Source organism: Cynocephalus volans, chromosome 6 (genome assembly GCF_027409185.1).
Source record: "Cynocephalus volans isolate mCynVol1 chromosome 6, mCynVol1.pri, whole genome shotgun sequence".
NCBI classification, from domain to species: domain Eukaryota; kingdom Metazoa; phylum Chordata; class Mammalia; order Dermoptera; family Cynocephalidae; genus Cynocephalus; species Cynocephalus volans.
Genome location: NC_084465.1, coordinates 99,448,170 through 99,464,993, shown reverse-complemented (window position 1 = coordinate 99,464,993; position 16,824 = coordinate 99,448,170). Strand labels below are relative to the sequence as shown.

The 16,824-nt window shown below is 44.1% G+C and overlaps 1 protein-coding gene across 2 annotated transcripts in view; it reads right to left on the bottom strand.

Moving 5' to 3' along the window:
- Positions 1 to 16,824, bottom strand: part of HMOX2 (heme oxygenase 2) — a 53,514-nt gene that overhangs the window by 22,895 nt on the left and 13,795 nt on the right. Inside the window, exon 2 of one of the 2 annotated variants that reach the window (XM_063099530.1) lies at positions 1,942 to 2,050. The exons of the other annotated variant lie outside the window; for it this stretch is intronic. The gene's annotated coding sequence lies outside the window, so the exon portion shown is untranslated. The remainder of the gene's footprint in view (positions 1 to 1,941; positions 2,051 to 16,824) is intronic. 2 annotated transcript variants of the gene reach the window in all.

The following is a 16,824-nucleotide window of genomic DNA, read 5'->3' as shown; positions in this document are numbered from 1 at the left end:
GTGCCCATCCACCACAAGCCGCACCCTGGGTTCCTGTGTCGTGATGGTCATGGTCGGGAACAGAGACCCAGGGCCCCGTCAATCTTCTCCTGCTAGTCCCAACAGGTCGGGCTTAGATTGTGGGGTGATTGGCCCCTCTCTCCTTCGGGTGGCAGGGCAATCAGATCCCCAATGGCCCCTTTTGTGGCATTTGGGACAGGGAGTGGTTGGAGGCTGAGGAGAGGGGCAGGCTTTTGCCCAATGTCCCTCTTTTCCGCATTTAAAGCAGGTTCCAGGGGGCGGCATATGGCTTTGTGGGTGCCTGGGTTGCAGCTGTCCTTGGATTATTTGTGCAAGCATCTGAAAATTTGCCTGATCAGCTCTTTGCTTGTGGCGTTCCTTTTCCTCCTCTCTATTATGAAAAACCTTAAAAGCCACCGTAAGAATTTCAGTCTGAGGAGTAGCGGGCCCCTGCTCTACCTTTTTAAATTTAGCCCTAATGTTGGGGTAGCTCTGGGCTAGGAAATAGGTCATTAAAACATGACAACCATCTCAGGTTTCTGGGTCTAGACTGGTATATTGTTGAAGGGCCTTGGTTAACCTGTCTAAAAATTCGGAAGGGGTCTTCCTTTTTCTGTATTACTTCCTGCACCTTTTGGAAATTTACAACTTTTTGAGCAGCCCGTTTGAGGCCGGCTACAAGGCAGGAAGCAAAAACATCATGGGAATTTATGCCAATAGGGGTGTTATAATCCCATTGGGAATCCTGTTCTGGAACTGCATTGGGACCTGTAGGGTGGTTAGGATTAGTCCTGTGTGTTTTGTCTGCATGGGCTCAGGCCAATTCCCATACACACCTTTGCTCCTCAGGAAGGAGAGTGTTAGGTATCAACATGTATATGTCATGGTGTGTGAGACTGTAAGCCTGCAGGATCCACTGAAACTCCCTAACATAGGTGGTGGGGTCAGTGGTAGAGGAGCCCAGTTTCTTCTCTAATTGTGTGAGATCAGACATGGAAAAAGGTACATGAACTCTGATTACCCCTTCTGGGCCAGCCACCTCTCGAAGCGGTGCCATAGTGGGAGGGACCAGAGGGAGCCCCTGTGATCTAGTCTGTGGAGGACTAAAAGGTTTTGCAGGAGGAGGGGAAACGGGGGGCAGAGATGGAAAAGGAGAGGTCAAGAAGGGGTGGAGACTTACAGGCCAGGAGGACTTGGGAGGGAGAGGGGATCTCCTTCCACCTTTTGAGGCGCTGGCAGTAGTTTAAAAGGTCGCGAAGGAGGTCTGGGTCTAGGGATCCCTCAAAAGGCCAATGGTTTTGGTTGTCCAGGGGGTACTGGGGCCAATCTTGAGTGCAAAATCTGATCAAGAGCTTTGGCTTACTATCTGGTGTAAAGGGGAGTACAGTAAGGTTTCTGAGTAAGCATTTGAGGGGCGAGGTTTCCAGAAGGGATGAGGAGGCTCCCATTGTGAAGTGGACAGAGATAAGGAAATCAAGAGGAAGAGAAAAAGAGAAAACAAGGAAATGAATCCCTGGGTCAGAAGTGGGTCAGCAAAATCCAGGAGGCGTCCCCGAGGAGTTTGTGAGCCACGGAGGTTCTATAGGAACCGGATTAGGAGGAGAGTGAGGGTCATCACCCACACTTCAAGCTTCCAGGAGGCACAGTGCCGGAGGCCACGAGGAACCCAGTACTAGAATTTTTGGAACCCGTTTTAGCATCCAGAGAGAGAGAGAGAGAGAGAGAGAGAGAGAGAGAGAAACAGAAAGGAGCCTCCACTCTGAGCCCTCACGCTCAAAGGCTCCTGGAGAGAAGGGAGTGGATAGCCGGAGGGTCCATCATGATTGTAAAGGTCTTAATGGGGTGTAACTTTACACCTCTTAAGGGCGTTGGAGTCTAGTAGGTTGATAACTGCTCTGCTGTAGCCCAGAGGAGGGTGGCAGCCTTATAAGGGAGACTTACCTAAGGGTGGAAGCAGTGGTGAGTGCGAAGAGCCAGTGCCCGAAAAGGTGGACGAGGGCGAGCCGCCTTGGTTGAGATGGAGACGGGGTCCACACTGGACAATCCCGTCCTGGGTTTCGGCACCGATGAAAGGAATAAAATTCAGCACCAGTTAAAGGATGAGACACAAATGCAAGGAATCTCTCCAGTGGGCACATCTGCTTTTATAGGGTTAGAAGAGAGCTGATAGGTTTGCTGAGGACACGGGACGTTCGGGGATTGGATGGATTGCGTTGCTAAGGGGCCAGGAGCAGGGAGCCTGTGCTGATTGGTGTGCGATTCGGGCCGGCAAGAAGGAGAAAGCGGGAGAGAAGGGTAGCCAGCACCATGATGGGGCGCGGCCGAAAAAGGGTTCTCATACAACCTAATAAAAATAACAGTTAAATTCTAAAATACAAGTACAGTTATACAAATATATCATGGCCATTATGTCTCTAAAGTAAATGATATGAAATCTGGCTTGATCTTTCTTCAGCTCTGACTCGATTCTTTTTTAAATTTTATTTTTAATTGACAAATAATAATTGTATATACAGTTATGTGCAGCTTAACAGGGATACATTCTGAGAAATGCACCATTGTGCAAGTATCGCATATTGTACTTACACAAGCCTAGATGGTATGGCTTGCTTCACACCTTGGCTATACAGCATAGCCTATTGTTCCTGGCCAGCTCACTGCAAACACGTGAGTAATGCAGTGTGCTAGGACATTACTAGGTGATAGGAATTTTTCAGCTCCATTATAATCTAATGTAACCACCATCGTATACACGGTCCATCACTGAAAGGTCGTTATACAGTGCATGACTGTATTTATGAGGTATGATGTGATGTTTTGATACAAGCACACATTGGGGAATGAGTAAATCAGGCTAATTAGCATACCCATCAGCTCACATACTTTTTTCTTTGTGATGAGACCATATAAAATCCGGGCTGGCTGGTTAACTCACTTGGCTGTCAGGTATGAGTCAGATCCCCATACCTGACAGCCACCAAAAAACAGAACAAAAAAACAAAAACAAAAATCCACTCTTGTAGCAATTTTGAAATACACATAATTATTAACTACAGTCATGATGCTCAGTGACCACCAGACCTTCTAATTGAAACTTTGTACCCTTTGACTGACATTTCCTCTTTCCCTGTCCACCCCTTCCCCTTCTCCAGCCTCAGGTATCACCACCGTTATAAGCTCTACTTCTATGAGTTTGAATTTTTCAGATTCGACATATAAGTGAGATCATCCATTATTTGTCTTTCTGTGCCTGGCTTATTTCACTTAGCATAATGTCCTCTAGATTCATCCATGTGGTTGCAAATGACAGAATTTCCTTCTTTGTTAAGGCTGAAGAGTATTCCACAGTACATAACACACCATTTCTTTTGTCCATTAATCCCTTGAGGCTTCTCAAGTATGCTGAGAGGACTAAGTGGGCTAACAGGTAAAAGTGTTTCATGAAATGTCACACTGCCTCAAATTCTCTAATTGAGAAAGTTGCTGATGAGCATGAGCAGCTGGGTGATTATGCAATACTGAGGAAGAATGCGAAGTCCAGAGAATTCACAAATAACTGGGCAGGTTACATCTGAGGACTTCTGACTCATTCTCTGGCAGAGACAGAAAATAGCAATACCTGTTCTTTCCAAGGTGAGACATGTCATCACCACAGGCTAGAATATCTACATTGCAGAGGGCACGAGATGCTGGCTAAGCCAGAAGCTGGCGGTAGCAGACAGGGTTGAATCAGCTCTAACCCAACAAGGCACATGATAACAGGGCCTCTCAACACCCTGAAGAAACCACATCATCTAGGTCAACAGCTTCTGAGTTTATACAGTAAATGGCCTGAGTTCTCCTCTGAACTCTGGTGCTGCCACTCCTCAAGAAATCTTATACACAAGCCTTACACCTTTCATTTCAATCACTGGTGGAACTCAATCCTACAGTTCATTGAGCAGATGGATGACAATTAACTTCTCAATAAAGAGCAAGTTCAAGCAGGGTATCCTGGAAAAGTGGGACTCCAGGGACACAAAACACTTGAGTCACATTTACTGAACACACACTTGCACATTTGGGCAAGAAGCAAGGAGAAAGCAAAACAACTGCAAACTAGTCTAAAGGCACTAGCCTCTTAGTAACTTCAAAACTGACATCAGCTCAGGAAGTCCAAGACTTTTCTTGCAGGCTTATTGGGTAGGGGAGGTGTGCTCATCCCTAGCATGTTCAAATATGAGAGGGCCTCAAAAAGTTCATGGAAAATGTGTATTATGAAAAAACTGTGCATGAATACCAACATTTTCTGCACCAAAAGAAACTCATACTAACTTGTTATAGCGTGTCTGTACAGGATCTAGTCTGGGACACCACGAAGGATAAGACATCATTTGAAAAGAGCCCCTATCAGAGCAACATGAATTCTGCTAAAATTGAGGCAAGAACAAACATCAAATATGTGGTAAAGCTTGGGTAGAAGAGTGGTACAGTCACTGATGCTTTACGAAAAGTTTATGGGGACAATACCCCAAAGAAATCAGCAGTTTACAAATGGGATAACTCATTTTAAGAAGGAACAAGACAATGTTGAAGATGAAACCCACAGTGGCAGACCAGCCACATCAATTTGTGAGGAAAAAATGAATCTTGTTTGTGCCCTAACTGAAGAGGATCAACAATTAACAGCAGAAATAATAACCAACACCATAGACATTTCAATTGGTTCATAATTCTGACTGAATGTTAAAGTTGAGTGAACTTTCTGCTTGATGTCTGCCAATGCTGTTGCACCCAGATCAGATGCAGACAAAAGTAGAACTTACGATGGAAATTTTAAACAAGTGGGATCAAGATCCTGAAGCATTTCTTCAAAGAATTGTAACAGGAGATGAAACACAGCTTTACCAGTACAATCCTGAAGACAAAGCACAATCAAAGCCATGGCTACCAAAAGGTGGAAGTGGTCCAGTCAAAGCAAAAGTGGACCTGTCAAGAGCAAAGGTCATGGCAACAGTTTTTGGGGGATGCTGAAGGCATTTTGCTTGTTGACTTTCTAGAGGGCCAAAAACCATAACACGTGCTCATTATGAGAGTGTTTTGAGAAAGTTAGCCAAAGCTCTAGCAGAAAAACACCCAGGAAACCTTCACCAGAGAGTCCTCCATCACGATAGTGCTCCTGCTCATTCCTCTCATCAAACAAGGGCAATTTTGCAAGGGTTTCAATGGGAAATCATTAGGCATCCACTTTACAGTCCTGACTTGTCTCCTTCTGACTTCTTTGTTTCCTGGTGTTAAAAAAAAAAATCTTTGAAGGGCACCTATTTTACTTCAGTTAATAATGTAAAAAAGGGCTGGCTGGTTAGCTGAGCTAGTTAGAGCAGTGTTGATAACACCAAGATCAAGGGTTCAGATCTTCCCACAGGCCAACCACCAAAAATAAAAACGAAAACAAAAATAATGTAAAAAAGACTGCACTGACATGGTTAAATTCCCAGGACCTTCAGTTCTGTAGGGATGAACTAAATGGCTGGTATCATCCTTTACAGAAGTGTCCTGAACTTGATAAAGCTTACACAGAAATAAAGTTTATGTTTTTATTTTTATCTTTTAGTTACATTTTTCCATGAACTTTTTGAAGTCTCCTTGTACAACCAGGCAAGCAGTCAAAGGATGAAACCTAAAACACTGAAAAGAGCTCAGAGAAGGGGCCTGGAATTGACTATTTTGGGCAGTACATGAGTCCTGGTGAAGAGCCTTCCCACTACAAATGAAATAAACTTAAGACTCACCCGTTCCCTGACTGCAACCCCTTTATATGAGAAGAACAGGTCTCAGAACTGAGAAGATAAAGAAAGACTGTCCCATAAGAAGAATCTGGGAACGGGAGGTGGGGGGAGACGGAAGCCCTGACTGAACTCTAAAATGGTTTGAGTGGGATTTTTATAAGGAGCACAAAGCCTAGGCATCAGGCATCCCACAGGGCTGGTTGTAACAGAGGAAATGCCAATGAAACCTTCGGTCACGCCCAGGTGAGCATCAAACAAAAGTTATTCCAACTTTGCACAATTCTGAAAGCATGTGTCCTGTGGATAAGTACAGTCAGTCATATTTCCTTTCACTCAGGCATAAAAATTGTCACCTATAGCTTCAGCTTCTATCATAAGCAAGGACTGTAAACAGCTTTTAGGGGTTGAGAGAAAGACAGTGAGTAATTAAGATGCTTCTGCTGAATTGCCTTTTTGGGAAACCTGGAAGTGCAATCAGCTCTCAGGTGCTTTCCTCTACAAAAAGTACAAAGCTTCAGAAAGCCATTCTTGGAGGGGTAAAGGCACACAAGTTCACTCAGAAGAGTTTGGTGCAGGGCCGGCCCCGTGGCACACTAGGGAGAGTGCAGCGCTTGGGAGCGCAGCGGTGCTCCCGCCGTGGGTTCGGATCCTATATAGGGATGGCCGGTGAGCTCACTGGCTGAGCACGGTGCGGGCGACACCAAGCCAAGGGTTGCGATCCCCTTACCGGTCACAAAAAGACAAAAAAAAAAAAAAAAAGAAGAGCTTGGTGCAGATGACAGAGCACCAGACTACAAGTCTGACAGACCTGGGTACACCAGGTTAAGTCACTTTCTAGCAGTGTCACATTGACTATGAAGAAACTAAGATCAAGAGAATTAATACAGCAATGTCACTCAGACTTAACGGTCAAGTTGGGGCTAAAGCTGAGTCATTTTGAATGTAAGGTGATTCCTCCTGTGTCCCCAGCTAATCCTCATTGCTTCACGCATGATTAGTGTACTGTCACCACAGACTACTTGCAACATGGAAACTGATGCTATAGCTATGGAGGCATCCGCACCACATTGGATCTATGTGTGCAGTGTAGGGGTTAAACTATAGCATGTAATTTGTCACTTTAGAATGAAAAATAAGTGCAATCCTATCATTTCTGAGAAATAAGTGCTCAGTTTCCCGTTTGAAGGTTCAGACGCTGCTGCTATCTCCAAGGCACTCACCTTTGCTCACTCAGATTAACAACAACCCAGATTGTTCCCTGGTGAGGTCTACTTTTGTTGACTAACAGGGCAGGTCAAGGCTGGTCCCAAAGGGGAAATAGCACACCCCACCACTCAGTGCCTGGAGAAAGACAGCCAGACCTGCTAGGTCTTGGTGGACAGTGAACTCAGGGGCTCTGGAGCATCCCTACACCAAGGTGGTCTGCACATCACAATAGCGTCTGCACATCTCTATAATGCCCATCACCATAGTAACTACAAAGAAATAAAAGATCTGGTTTTGAGAAGCTGGAAGTGTGTCAACCATATGTTGAGTGTTTAAAATCTAAGCAGTCCTATCTTTCTGCCTACTGAACATGGATTCTGCCTTGGAAATGGTAGTCTGATGGATAGAAAGTATGTCAACATAAACTTCCTGTAAGACTAGCAACTCCACAGGACAAGGCTTTGGTCAATCAAATGAGGTGGTTCCTATTTCTCACTTTGGACCTATAAGGCATTGTATTAGTACACTTATAACAAAATAACTGAAATTGGGTAATTTATAAAGAAAAAAATTTCTTACAGTTTTGGAAGCTGGGAAGTCCAGGGTTGAGAGGGCCTTCTTCCTGGTGAGGTCTCTCTGAAGAGTCTCAAGGCAGTGCATGGGCATCACATGGCAGAAAGGCAGGAGCATGCTAACATGCTCTCCTTACTTGTATAAAGCCATGTGGGCTACTCCAGCAATAATCCATTTATCTATTAACCCATTAATCCATGAATAGACTAATCCATTCATGAGGGCAGAGCCCTCATGTCCAATCACCTCCCAAAGGTCCCACTTCTCAATACTACCATATTGGAGATTAATTTGCAATATGAGTTTTGGGGCAACATTCAAACTTATAGCAGGGATAGTTACACGTTTCCACAGACCTACAGAATTAGGTATTATTCCCAGGCTTCTTCGTAACAACTTCCCATGTTCTGATAAAGGAGGGATGTCTGGGAAACAAGCCCAGACCAAGAACCAATAACTTCACATGGCTGGCTCACCCTACACAGGCTTTGTCTATGGTAGCAGAAACCAGCAGCAGCAGCTATTGGACTTTCTCAGAGTAGGGAGGGGTGGCTTTCCCAGCACTACCAGCAGGTCCTACCTATACCCAAGGAGTGGTCAGGGGAACAAGGCAGTCAACCTTCTTCCATCTTACCCCGACTCCCTATCTTAATGAACAAGGCATCAAGAGATCCTAGGAATGGGGGGCCTTAAATGTTTCCTTCTCTTAGTACGGAGGACCCAACTTGCACATGAATGACAATGTTCCACAGGAGTAGCCAGGGGCTGGAGTGTAGAGCAAATGTATTGTAGGTAATGCAAAATTGCCAGTGGTTAGCTGTAACAGCAGTCCTCTTTCCTACTCTAAAAAGCTTCTCAAAATGAGAGTTGATCTACAAGAATAATCTTTAACCCACTCAAACTTAAAGACAAAGCATTCATAAACTTCACTGTTAGTAACAAATGACTTGTAACACACCTCATAACCACACTTAAAAGGCAGAAAATCAAAGTGACACAGGGATAACTTAGCAAAATGACCTTAAACTAGCTTTCTAGGAGAGCTTTCTAGACACTCCAGCTCCTCAAGGAAGCCTTCCAGGATTAAAGGGAAGAGAAAACAGATCGCTGTGTGTTACTCTGCCTGGTCTACGTGTGAAATTTCCAAAGCCATGCTCTTTACTTTCCTTACCAATAAGAAATTCCCAGGACATGGCCTCCCCAACACAATAGTCACTTGGCAGTAACTCAATATCTATATAATTACATATGTGACTATTAATTTAAATACAGACTTAAGTACTTATATTTCAGTATACATCCTATGACATGGAGACCAAATACCTCCATGTGAAAGTCTGAAGAAGCTGGGTTCAACAAGTCTAATAGTAGGCATACACACATAAGTCCTTTCTGCACAGCACAATACTGTGTTGATACGACACACAAGGAGTTGAGATAATGTACTGAATTGTGTAATGATCTCTAAAGCCCGACCCGTGGTGGGCATCCAACAAATGTTAGCTGAGCCCAGCCAAGAGAGAATCTACTGGCCACACAGAGGCCAAGAGGCAGTAAATGGATGTGCTTAAGGCACAGGATCTAGACAGGCACAACCGAGAGCAAACCCTGGTTCTGCCACATACCAGCTGAGTAGACTTGGACCAGCTACTTAATTTCTTGGAGTATCTTTCTTCATCTGTAAAGGATAGTAGTAATAATTCTGCAATGTACGTATGAGAATTAAATGAGATAAATGAGTTATAAAACTGTGACATATCATATGATGCTGATTAGTAAACTAAAGAAAATGTCACTTAAAATTTTAAATTATGGGCTGAGCCCGTGGCGCACTCAGTAGCGTGCTGCGCTAGCAGCGCGGCGATGCTCCCGCCGCGGGTTCGGATCCTATATAGGAATGACCGGTGCACTCCCTGGCTGAGCGCCGGTCACGAAAAAAAAAAAAATTTTAAATTAACAGGGGCCAGCCCGTGGCTCACTCAGGAGAATGTGGTGCTGATAACAGCAAGGCCATGGGTTCGGATCCTATATAGGGATGGCCAGTTCACTCACTGGCTGAGCGTGGTACTGACAACACCAAGCCAAGGGTTAAGATCCTCTTACCGGTCATCTTTAAAAAAAAAAATTTAATTAACAAATATTCCCACATACTTTTAAGAAAGAAACAGAAACAACTCTGTCTCCATGAACAGCCCTATAGGCAGCATCAACTCCACTCTCGGGGTCACAGACTTTGAGTTGAAGATTCACCATGAAGAACTTGTTTTCATTCTAATAGCACCAGATACCAAGAAAGGAACAGGAAAACCTAGAATTCCTAGCAAAACAAATTTTGCAAAAAACCTATAGGAATATCATCACCTTAATTCAACTCCTTCAAGGAGACCCTGAACATGAGTTAGATGATGCCCCCGCCATGTTACTGAGAGTCAGGATGGGGGACAGGGCATACTTCTCGTTTCTCTACAGTAACTTAGTATAAAGGTTTAAGTAACTAAAAAATTTCCTTGTTCCTGTGACATATCTGATTTGCATTTATATCTCTTGACAACTAATCACCAACCAAGTATTTCTCAATGGGGGACAAATATGCGCCCCCAGGGAACATCTGGCAATGTCTGGCAACATGTTTGGTTGTCACGACTGGGGGATGTGGGTGTGCTAATGGTATCTAGTGGGTAGAGGCCAGAGATGCTGCTCAATATGCTACAGTGCATAGAAAGCACACACACACACCCTGCCACCACAAACAATCCAGCCCAAAATGTCAATAGCGCCAAGGCTGAAATATCCTGCTTGACCTCAGAAGTAGTACTAAAGTAGTTCAAAATAGGACATGAGTCTAATAACCCTCTCATCCCTTTTTCAGTATACAGAGACAAGATGAGATTTGTTTTGGCACTATGCTTCAAACCATTCATCACACCTTTATCAAATATCCTTTACAGGAATTTCCAGGGAAATTGAATTTCTACTAGAAAACAAAAGAGGCTTTTAGCGGGTGGGCAACTTGGCACACTGTCCACAGATGACAATGAAAAGGGTCACAGTACCTTCCAGGGAACAGGACTTCATTTGTACGTATTTGGATCACTGGAAACTAAACCTTTAAAGCAAGCTCAGGGGCTGGCCCGTGGCTCACTCGGTAGAGTGCGGTGCTGATAAAGCAAGCTCAGTAACAAAGCCAGGGAGGGGTGAAGCCCCTGACAAAATCATGCTTACTGACTTTTTTGTGGAATGGAACATAAAACTGGGAGAAATCTACTTACTGTTCATCAGTCTGGTATCTGACTGATAAGTAGGATAAGAATCAGGAGAACCAAGTTCTACCATCAGGTCTACTCCTAGCTACTATAGGACTTCCCTGGAACTCCAATGAGTCACTTCTCATCGAGCTGCAAGGAGGATGGTACTGAACAGGAGGTGGAGCAGAAAAGGCTGTGGGGTGCTCGCTTCAGCAGCACATATACTAAAATTAGAAAAGGCTGTGGGCCTCCCCCACCCAGCTTCTGCCAGAGCAGCTCCTCTATTCCTTGCTGTATTTCCTCCAAAAAGATGGTTGTGGGGCTTCTAAAAATAAGGACTAGAAAAGAATGTAAGTGATAGTCATGCAGGCCTAATATTACATTCAAAGCTACCTAAGTAAGCCTTTTATGATCTATTATAGCACATGTATCCTGCTACAGTATTTGTTTACATTTGTTTTCCAGATTACAGCTCATTTACCTTTGTCTCCAACTGCCCAACACAGGGCACACACCCAATAAGAATTTGTTGAGTGAATAAATGATTTCCAGAATGTGAGGTATTCTCAAAATTATGGCATTCTCAAAGAACTGATGACAGAGGACAATTAAAGGTGAATCCTAGAAATAAGAAAAATGGCTGGCTAGTGAGTAAGCATTTTTTTAAGCAGCATTTTTACTGCAGAAACTTCTATTAATGGGGCATGGAGGATGAGAATGGGCTTGTGGGGGATCAAGCATATAATACTTTGTGCTTGAGTAACTGTCTCATACAAGAACACTTCAAAAAGTTCATGGAAAAATAGAATTAAAAGATAATATGAATCTTTCCATGAACTTTCTGGAGACCCCTCGTATTTGAAGGAGAAATGGTGTGTTACACTGGTTTTAAACTGGCTTCTTTAACATTTCACAAATATGGCTACTGAGAGTACACATTTTAGATTTAAGGACTTTGGAGGTCTGATTGGTAGCGGAACACTGCTTTACCCCCTTTGTTTAAAAATTTGCATATACTTTTAATTTTTTTATCAGTCAAGGTAACAAATACTTACCAGTCTCCTCCACTGAACACATGCACAAACCACTGACACTCCCTGACTTCTGCATATGTAAAAAAAATCCTTCTGTCCCCCGAGTTGTCCTTAGAGTCTGGATTTCATAGCACCAGCAGGGTCTCTTCATGTTTGTTCCTTTAGGGAAGGGGTCAACCACAAGAAGGCAATAGCTATACAACTTTGTGATAAGCCCACATCCTGTCTTTGCACATTTTAGAGGAAATACACCAAGGCATTAGGTTATCGTTGTCACAAGGAAAAAAAGCAAAATGTTATAGTGATCATAATTTACTAAAACGAAAAAAGGAAAAAACAAAAATCCCCATCATATTGCCACCATAAAATTGAAAAACTTCCTGTTCCATCTTCTCCAGTGAGGCAGTGCTCACAAACAACACACATTAAAGCTGTGTTTGGTCTGGTTGATTAGCTCAATTGGTTACAGCACAGTATTATAATACCAAGTTCAAGAGTTCAGATCCTCGTACCTGCCAGCTGCCAAATAATAATAATAATAATAGTAATAGTAATAAAGTTACGTTTAATTCCCAAGAATTTAATTCCTATTATTCCCAAGGGTCCCTCAGAACTGGTCAAACACCATTATCTCCATTATTCATTACTCAGAGGAAATTCAAATAGCCCAGACCCCCAACAATTGACTGAGAACATGATCAGGCCATAATGAATGAATAACTTTAGGAAAAAAAGCACCTCCAGTCCTTTAGGACCCTTGAGATAGGCCTAATTTGCTCAGCTGTGGTCTAGGGGTGATAGAACACTGGACCAAATAACAGGCTACCACTTCCCAATGAATGTGCTAAGTGACCAGCAGCTCTAGGTTGAGTCTCTTAGACCTGTATTCCAAAGATGCAGTGGGAAGCTGGTACTGGATTAGTCACTGTTCCAGGTCCTGCCCAGAGCTGCTGGGCCAGGGCTCCATCTGCTCTTTCACACGTCATTTCTTTTTTTTTTTTTTTTTTTTTTTTTTTTTTTTAATTTTATTTTGTCGATATACATTGTAGCTGATTATTGCTCCCCATCACCAAAACCTCCCTCCCTTCTCCCTCCCCCCTCCCCCCCAACAATGTCCTTTCTGTTTGCTTGTTGAATCAACTTCAAATAATTGTGGTTGTTATATCTTCTTCCCCTCACACGTCATTTCTAATAGTCCAATACCTCCTTTAAAACTTCATGTCCTTCCAAAAAGCATGTATTATGGGCAGGTGCATACTCTAATCAGCCACACTTGACTATAAAGGTTAGAGGGCAGACTTTGAGCCTTAAACATCTCTTCCTCACCTACACTAGCCAATGAGAGTGCAGTGACTTTGGGCAGTGTCCCATCTCCTGGGCACCAGATCAGACCACTGCTTACACTGCTGTCCTTTGGACAATCATTCACACAAGTTCCATGACAGTTGGTGTTTAGTGAAAGGCTGTTTGTTTGCAAAGGAATGCTCTAGGGTTTCTGTCTCTAATCTTCCACCCAAATACCTCCTCACATGAAAACACAAATTCAGAGACGTGCACTTCTAAAGAAAGGGAGGAGAGCTGGCCGGTTAGCTCAGTTGGTGAGAGCCCAAGGTCACAGGTTTGGATCTTTGTAAAGGCTGCAATCCTTAGCCTTTTGTGTTGCAAATCCCTTCGTGAGTCAGATGAAGGCTTTAGATTCTCTCTAAAAGACAACCACATATATAAAAAAAGTTGCCTGTGCCATTCCAGAGCAACTACAGGCCCCCAAGGTTCATCTGTGGACCCAGAATTTCAGGTTAAGAATCTCTACTCTAGAAGGAGTCTCTTTATGTGTGACATTCTCTTTCTTTGGATAATGTTTTCAGTAAGACCCCTGGGTGCTCTCAGGTGGGTTTCACCTTTCTTTGGCCCCCTTCCTTCTTGTATCTTCCTACTCTGTCGTTTACCTAACCCCAGTGGATTCAGTGCAAATTCTACCACTTTTTACATTTTTCAGCTCTTTAACTTCCCTGACCTCCCAAAACATGGAGTGTTAGAATGACAATCATTAATAGATCTGCAACATAACCAGCGCCACTTTAGACAAGCCCAAGTACAAAATGGTGCCGCCCACCTCCTCCCCTCCCCTCCCCCCTTCCCTTTACAAGAAGCCTCCTGACTTAGAAACAAGTTTCTTTCCGGCTTCTGCATCGGTGCAGTTCTCCACCCAGTTACATCAAACTAATGGTCCCTCCCCCGTACATTTCGCACCCCAAAGCTAATATAAACTCTCGAAAACCCATTGTTGGGGCTGTCTACCACATTCAGGGCAGCCATGGGGCCTGTGGTTAAGGGACGCCCCAACTCCTACTGACCTTAACATATGCATTCTGCTTCTGTACAAGTCGCTTGCTAAAATAAATGGGGGAATAAACAGAGGAGCATGGCCAATGGCATTTTAGGCGGCTCTGCCATTTTAGCCTGGAAAGTCCCTATGGGGAATCCAGGGTGGGGAGGGGCTACAGGGCTACCCACAAAATTAGCTTATGTATCCCTGGCTTGCTTGCATTGACTAGATTGTGTCAGGTGTGAAAAATTCCCGCCTAGTTAAAAATAAAAGCTGCGAGACGTTTCAACTGGGGCTGTGCTCCTCGATTGTCCTGCGTAGCCCTGGCTGCCAGAAATAAACTCTTTTCCTTTTCCTATTACTTCGTTCTCGTGGGCAAATTTCTTTTACCCGCCGGACCCTGGCCTTAACATTTTCCCCCCTGTTGTTGTAGCTATAGCAAATCATTGCTATCTTAGGGGTTGAATTTTAAAAAGCATGTTAAAGTCTCTTTAGTCTTATCTTAGTTGGGTGGTCAGTGATCTGGACGCTCCAGCAGTCGGTGTTGGGGTTTGAGTTCAGTGCCGGTTTGACATGAGTCCAATGTATCCAAGCGTCCTTTCCGGCAACCTTTACAGCTGTGGGCGTGCTGAGGATCACCAGGTATGGTCCAGTCCAGCGGGGCTGGAGGGACGAGGCAGTTAACTTCTTTATGTACACCAAGTCCCCAGGTTGAGGGATGGGTCCGGGTGGCTCCTGCTTTGGAAGGGAAGCGTTAGCATTTAGTTTGTTTCTGATTTGTGAACAAATCTGTTGTAGGGTTTGAAGTTCCCCCAAAATAGGGGCAGGCAGCTTTTGGGGGTCAGCCTCCATTGGCACCCTGGGTAATAGGGGAGGGGGCGACCGAAAAGAATTTCATAAGGTGTATATCCCTGTTTATACGGGGAATTTCGTACCCTTAATAGTGCAAAGGGAAGGAGGTCTACCCAGTTTTCGCCAGTTTCTAAATGAAGCTTAGTCAAGGTTTCTTTTAAAGTTCTGTTCATGCGCTCAACCTGTCCTGACTTTGAGGGCGGTAGGCGCAATGTAACTTCCATTTTATTCCCAAACATTTGGCCAATTGTTGGGGTATTTGTGCCGTAAAGGCAGGTCCATTATCTGACCCGAGGGTTGTGGGTAGCCCAAACCGGGATAAAATTTCATTGATTAATTTTTTTACTACTATACAGGCTGTTTCAGACTTGGTAGGAAATGCCTCGACCCATCCAGATTATGTATCTACTAATACAAGCAGGTATTTGTATCCATACCTTCCAGGCGTAACTTCAGTGAAATCAACTTCCCAATGTTCTCCTGGAGTATTACCTGTTTGTCGAACTCCAGACCATCCATGAGTGACCTGTTTAGAGTTTACTTGAGTACATGCAAGGCATCGGTTAGTTAATGATTCAACAATTTTTGATGCATTATTAAAATTAAATGATTGTCTAATTAATTCTAATAGCTTTTTTTCCCCTAAATGGGTGGCTTGGTGAATTTCATGAGCCAAGCGTTGACCCATTTTTTTCTGGTAGCCATATGGCTTTGTCCTTTGATTCATACCACCCAGTGGTTATGTTTTTTTGGTATCCCGATGTTTCAGCCTTTTTCTCGTCTTCTGGAGAGTACTCAGGTTTTAGTGGCAAATGAGGTTGTGGTAGCAAAGGTGCTATGATTGACGTCCCGGTTGGTTGGAGTGTCACTGTTTTAGCAGTCTTATCAGCAAAGTTATTTCGTTGAGTTTCTACAGTTGTTCCCTTTTGGTGTGCCTTGCAATGAATAACTGCAACCTTGGTTGGAAGCCAAATAGCTTCTAATAGTGCAAGAATTTCAGGAACATTATTAATTGTTTTTCCTTCTGAAGTGAGTAACCCTCTTTCTTTGTAGAGGGCCCCATGTACGTGTACAGTAGCAAAGGCATATCTACTGTCAGTGTAGATATTTACAGTCTTACCTTCGCTAAGCTGAAGGGCCTTTGTGAGAGCGATAAGTTCTGCCCGCTGGGCTGAGGTCTGGGACCCAAGAGCTTCTGCCCATAGTACTCATTCAGGAGTAGCCACCGCGGCACCTGCATTCCTGACTCCGTCAACCATGTAGCTGCTGCCATCTGTGAAAAGTTAGCTCCGCCTCCTTGAGAGGAGTGTCTTGCAACCCCGTTCGGGTGCCCTGGAAAACGGATAACATTTCAAGACAATCGTGTGTGACCTCGCAGCAGTCAGGGTTACTGTCAGAAAGCAAGGTGGCTGGATTTAGGGCAACTGGGTTGGAGAATGTAATATGTTTGGGTCCAAGCAGTTGGGTCTGGTAATGAGTTAACCTTGCGTCTGAAATCCATTTTCCTGGTGGGGTTTTTAGTATAGTCTCTACCCCATGAGAGGTAACAATATTTAGGGGCTGGCCCAAGGTTAACTTATTAGTTTCTTTTACTAGGAGTGCAGTTGCAGCTGTAGCTCATAAGCACGTGGGGCCAGCCGGTGGCCACTGGGTCCAGCTTGCGTGACAAGTAAGCCACCAGTCGTTTCCATGGCCCTAGATCTTGGGTTAGCACCCCCTTTGTGATGCCCTTGTTTTCGGCTACAAATAAGGTAAAAGGCTTTTCTAGATTGGGCAGTGCCAGGGCTGGGGCCTGCGTAAGAGTGGCCTTCATGCTGTTG